Below are 6,000 nucleotides of genomic sequence, written 5' to 3' on the forward strand. Positions count from 1 at the left end.
CCGTATATCAGTACAAAAACACATCTTACAAAATTAGAACTGGAAGAATAAAAGAAGGGCCGGAAATAAATAACACGGATAACAAATAATTTTTTTTTGCAGCGTGTAGGATGAGACTATTAAACAAGAACAATGATGACGAAGAAGTAGGAGAAGAAATTTAGAGAAGCAAGAGTGAATAGATTCAATGAATAAACTGAAGGAATAAAATATTAGAAAATCAGACAAAACACAGACATAACGGAAGAAAAATAAGAGATAAAGGAGAAGAGGAGGAAGAAGAAGAAGAGACAAGATAGCCTTATTCGTACGATGAGAAGACCTGACGATCGTGACAGTTGAAAAGGAAGAATTTGCAGTACGAATTAATGTGAAGACGGACTTATCGAAATCTGACTTTTCTTTTTAATGAAGTTGCAACTACCTCATTATTTTGACTTTCACCGTTAGATTTAATTGTGAAGACATGATGCAAATTGTATGGTAGAATAGATATAAGGGTATTTTGGTTATAAAAATCACAATTTGTCATTAATTGATCTTATTGGATACCTCAGGGGAGGCAGATGCAAAGTGTCAATTTATTTGGACTAAAAATGACATTGACCAAACCTTAGGGGATCCAGATGAAAATTACCCCAAAAAAAAATGTAATCCTCATAAATACTTTTCTGAAAATATAACGTATTACCAACCAAGACATCATTAAGTAAGGTTTTTTTTTTTTTTGGGTGTTTTGGATTGGGGAGAAGAGAGTTAAATATGTTCTACGAGAGAAAAAAGAGTTATGATTAAAATATTACCAAAAACAGTAAATAAATAGAAGTATGTTATAAATAATATATATTTATGGATGTTCATTACCCCCAAAGAGATTGTACTTCCAATTGAAGATCTCAATTACTTCAGGATGTAATCTTGGTAATTCACATTCCCATATTATTGAATATCACAACCATCTCATTACATAACTTTGGCAGTCAATATTTTCATGTTATGCACCTTCTATCTTGGATGACAATCTATCATTCCATATCAAGATCATCTTATTGTGTATGGAAATCATATATTTGTTATAAATAATATTAATTGTGAATGTCCATCACCCCTAAAGAGATTATACTTCTTGATGCGTCCAAAATCTGCTCAGCCCTTAGATCTCCTGAGAATGACCTGCAAAAACGAACGTCAGATGTGGCCCAACCATTGGGATCGGGAGTCCACCTCCGAAGGCTAAGTCAGTTGATGAACTTAATCACAAATGACTCTTCTTGAGCACAGAGCTAAGGAATGAATAACGAGAATACGATTCAGATTGTATGTGTCCTTCTACCTTGTGAGTAGGTGATGTCTTATATAGAGTGTACCTTCGAATCTCCTTCATTGGTTGTATTTGACCCTTCTTCAGATAGTTGTCAGATCTTAATGGATGGATTTGTTGAGTGATAGATCCCTACTAGGTTGGACTAGTAGATGACTCCTTTGATAATACGATCGTTATATGGTAGTTATCCATATAATAGCGATAAGTGACAGCCGCCAAATGTTGCTACCAGTCTCTTTGTCGAATAGTCTATTTCGATCGTAGCGGATTAGGGCGTGCTTGTGACTGAGTTAGTTTTCTTCCTCAGCAAGCTATCTCCTGGACCCGGCTCGCTCGGAAGCAAGTCGATTCCTTTCGTCCCAACCGGAGTCGAGGATCAAACCAATATTGAACTAGGTTCGGTTATATTTTCTCCATATCATGAGCCCCCCAGACCAAGCGTTTGGACGATCCCGAGGGCTTTGTTTTTAACTGGGTTCCATGTCGAACAATTGTTTTGCATAATCCCCAACCCATTAAATGTCATATCACATTTAATGTGGCTGCGTCGCTTTTTCCTCGAGCATTGTGAGTATTCTCACTTTTTGTGGGGGGTGACGCCACGCGTCCCTTGTAGCCGAAACTATCATTGCTCACGAAATTGAAATGACGGTTTCTGAACGCCTGTTTTTTATTCGTGAGTTCAAACTTTCGAACCGTCTCTAAATCTCGATCGTTGATGTTGAATCCATCTCGATCATACATGTCCTCGAACACTCGTGCAAGTGCTTAAAAGCGGTTAGTTGTCTTCGTAGGTTTCATTCTCTTCGTCTGGAATTTTGAAACCTCGTCATCTTCTTCGCGCCCTAATGATCTTCTTGCTCTCGAGCGTTCTACTTCAGTGATTCAGTAAGTCTACTGACTCATTTGCAAAGTGTATTTTCGTCTCCAGGTTTCTTTTTTCTTGCTAGAAACCACAATCAGACTTTTTAGTAATGGAGGGTGGTAGGGTTTCCTCTAAAATTCCTCCTGAACTTAGCGCTGGTAAGGGCGATACTGGTGATGAGGCCTTTGCCTCCGTTCCCTCCGAGCAGTCGGATAGCGACAAGCAAACCCTAACTGCTCTCTGGCGCGACTTCGCAGAAGTTAGCCAACAAAGAAAAGCAGAAGAAAAAGTTGAGGCTTCTTCTGCCCTTCCTAAGTCTGGACCATCCAGGACTCCGAAGGTGACTGCCGAATCTTCTAGGCAGTCCAAACAACCTATCAAGTCCACTGATGGACCTGGTTTTGTTGCTTCCTCCTTTACCGAGGAGAACCTTCCTCTATCGATCCAACGCTTTGACTTTCCTTCTTTGTACCAACTTAGGGCTCCCACTCTTGATGAGAGGGTTGATTTGGTCCTTCTTGGCAAATTTTCCCTGTATATAGATACTCTGGAAAGCGGAGTTCGCTTTCCCTTCTTCAATACTTTGTTTTCTGCTGTTCTAAATCATTGGGACATTTGTCCCGGAATGCTTCTTCCCAATAGCTGGCGTCTCATTGTTGGCTTCTTGGGTTTATGTTTTGAACTCGGCATCATACCTTCTTTTCCTCTTTTTGTACATTTTCATGTTGTTTCTCTTTCCCATCCTCCTGGCTGGGTTGTGCTTTCCAAGCGCAACAAAGTTGAGCTTGACTGGTCGGGCAGCATTCTTGCCAGGGGAACCTGCCCTTCCAATCACAAAGGGTGGCACAAGCGGTATTTTTTCTGCCGAGCGTCTCAATCAGATCTTAACTTCCCGACCACCTGGAAATTGTACACTTCATACTCTGAGGGCAATCGGGTCCCTCAACTATCCAAAGAAGACAGAGCTGCTGTCAGGAAGATCAAGTTGATTCCATGGTATCAAGAGATACATGGATATGAGATGGAATACAACTCCATTCTTCAATACTGGGGGCTGGCTCGACGTGAGCTTTCTAACTGCCATGTTTCGTTTTCTTGAATGTACTACGAACTTTTTCAACTTTTTGACTTTTGTCTTTCTTTGTAGTGCCTCCCAGAATGAATCCAGACAACCTTCGGGTGAAGGCTGCTAAGGCCGTTGTGACTGCAGAGCAACGGTCTCCCCGAGCACTAACTGTGGGAACGGTGGCTTCTATGCCTCCTCCAGACCCTTCTTACAAGGGTATTAGAAACCTGAAGCCATTGGTTGAGGCTTCAGGGAGAGGGAAGAAACCAACGGTGGAAGAGGTTGAGGCCCCCTCTCCCATTCGAACCAAAAGGAAGCATGACTCGGTCGATGCTTCTGCCCCGAAAAAATCCAAGAAGAATAAGGATTCTGAGGAGATCTTCATCCCTTAGTGGTCGTTGATGGAGACAGACCGAGTCACGTAGGACCACGAGAAGGCTGCTGAATGGAGCTCTCTCGGCCTTATGCTTGCCGATCGGAAGGCCTTCGAAACCCTGCAAGACGACACTCTGGTTGGTCTTTCCACGAGGTATTACTTTTCTTGAGTTTTTACTTCTTGCTTTGTGATCTCTCCTGGGATTTTTTTTGATAATTCTCCTGCCTTTCCAGGAATGCTGTGTTGAGCTTCTATCAACACATGGAGGCATTGAGCCGAGTCGGTCGTAGCGGCTCCTTGTTGCAGACCTATGAAGAGAATTTGGCGAAGACCAATTCTAAGGTTGACCGGTTGAAGAAAGCAGTCGAAGAGTCAAAGGAGAAGAATGACGAGGCCATGAGTTCTTTGAGAAAAGAACTTGACTTGTCGGTCAGTCGTGCTGCTGCTGCCGAATCGCGAAGCCAAGAAGCAGAAAAATATTGCTACCGCATTCGAGGAGAGCTTCGAGCTTCAGGCCCTGGATGACGAACGTCTAAAGAAGATGGCAATTCCTAGCAAGCCCGAACATCTTTCATAAGATCTTCGGAGGGACTGTATTCAGAAGTATCTGAATAGCGTTCCTTTCACTGACCTGATGGATTCATTCAACCTTCAAGCTTATCGAGAGGGGCAGAATGATGTTTGGAAAAAGATTCTTGAAATTGACCCTTCCTTTGACACAACTCCCTTTCGGGGGGTGTGTCACAAGAAAATCTTTGAGAAGCTTGAGCTGCCTTTCCCTGATTGGGTTTTGGAAGAGGACCCCATTCCAGCAGATCCAAACATCGAGAAGTATCTTGCTGATTCGCCGCCTCTTCTCGAAGAAACTCAAAAGCCTGCCTCAGACAACGATCCTTTGGCCGAAAATGTAAAAAACCAATAGGAAGCTATCATAATACTTTCTCATATGTATCCAGGGATTTGTCTATTCCCTCACGCAAGAGATTTTTAAGAATGAGATAAGTTATCATGTAGATCAACTTGTACCTTAATTGAAGCCAACGCTCAGGACATCAGAGAGATGAGTTCGGGAGAGATGCGTTTGGTATCGTTGACTCTTCTGAACCTTTTATGACACTTGAACTTTATCTCCCAACTGCTCCTTCTTTATGACAAAACCCAAATGTTTCCTTGTATTCGCGTACAAGTTGCCCTTCCCCAAGGAATTGAAAATACTTTCTTATGTAATACTGGTGCGACGGTTGGTATTTGGCAGCATCCTCGTATCAGGTGCACATTGTTCCATGTGGAAATTTAGGTAAGCTTTCAAGTTTCGAATTTGAAGCGCCGTTATCTCCTGACCGTTGATCTTGCTTTTTTCGGAATTCGAAACATCTCTTCCATCCTATCCCTTGATTAACTTGGGCTTTCAACCGTCGCATCACTCCTTGAGGCTATTTAAGTTCCTCAAGGGTGCTTCATTTTTATCTTCGCTATCCACAAGCTATCCTTGTCTGCTAGATTTGCAAAGTAGTATTTTGTCTTCCTTTGCCGTCTCTGTACTCTTGTCCTCCAACAATATCTTAGATCAGAACCTGAACAAGTAAGTTTTCTCATCTGTTATTCAGTTTTATCCCTGAGTAATCTCCACAGTATTCATACTTGGGGTTTGCTCATTACGGAAGTTACTCGCTAGGTATTCGTTGCTTCATCTGTTCGACAAAAATCTAGGGTTTTCCCTTTTCTGCTATATCTGTTGGATTAACTTGGATATTATTAGGGCGAAATCTTGCAAGAAGACTGCTCCAGTGCTGACGAAGGTTGTTCCCTCTGAAGTGATTGCTGTTGGTGAATCTTCTAAATGTGGGGAGATTGCTGTTGGTGAATCTTTAGATCAAATTCCACAGCTTCTGCTGATGCTTCTCCCATGCCTCCTTTGCCTAGAGAGACCGTTCGGTCTCCTAAGGGGGATGTGGCTCCCTCCGTCGTTGTTCGCACTGCTGAAACCCCTGCTGGCACTACGCTAGAGTCCTCTTCCATGATGAAGACCCTTCGAGCTTCTAAGGAAGATGTGGTCCCCGCAGGAGTCGTTCAGGCCTTCGAACCCAACTCTAGTGCTTGTTTGGCATCCTCCTCCAATCCTTCCAAGGAGGTTTTCCAGGAGGCCAAGGATTTTGCCACTAGGAAGCGCCCTCGGTCAGCGGATGATGTGTTCCATCCTTCCTTGTCGTTGAAGAGGTCTGACTTGGTGACAGGCGATTTTGACAAGGCACTAGAATGGTGCACTGCTGTTCAAATGCCTGCCGAGAGCAAAGCCTTCTCTACGGTCCCGGATAGGGAATTTATAAAATCCCTGGTGATGTAAGTTTTTCTTCATTACCTTTCGTTCT

Source organism: Hakea prostrata, unplaced genomic scaffold, assembly GCF_041222555.1.
Source record: "Hakea prostrata isolate BN-2017 unplaced genomic scaffold, UWA_Hpros_2 contig_13, whole genome shotgun sequence".
In the NCBI taxonomy this organism is placed as follows: Eukaryota; Viridiplantae; Streptophyta; class Magnoliopsida; order Proteales; family Proteaceae; genus Hakea; species Hakea prostrata.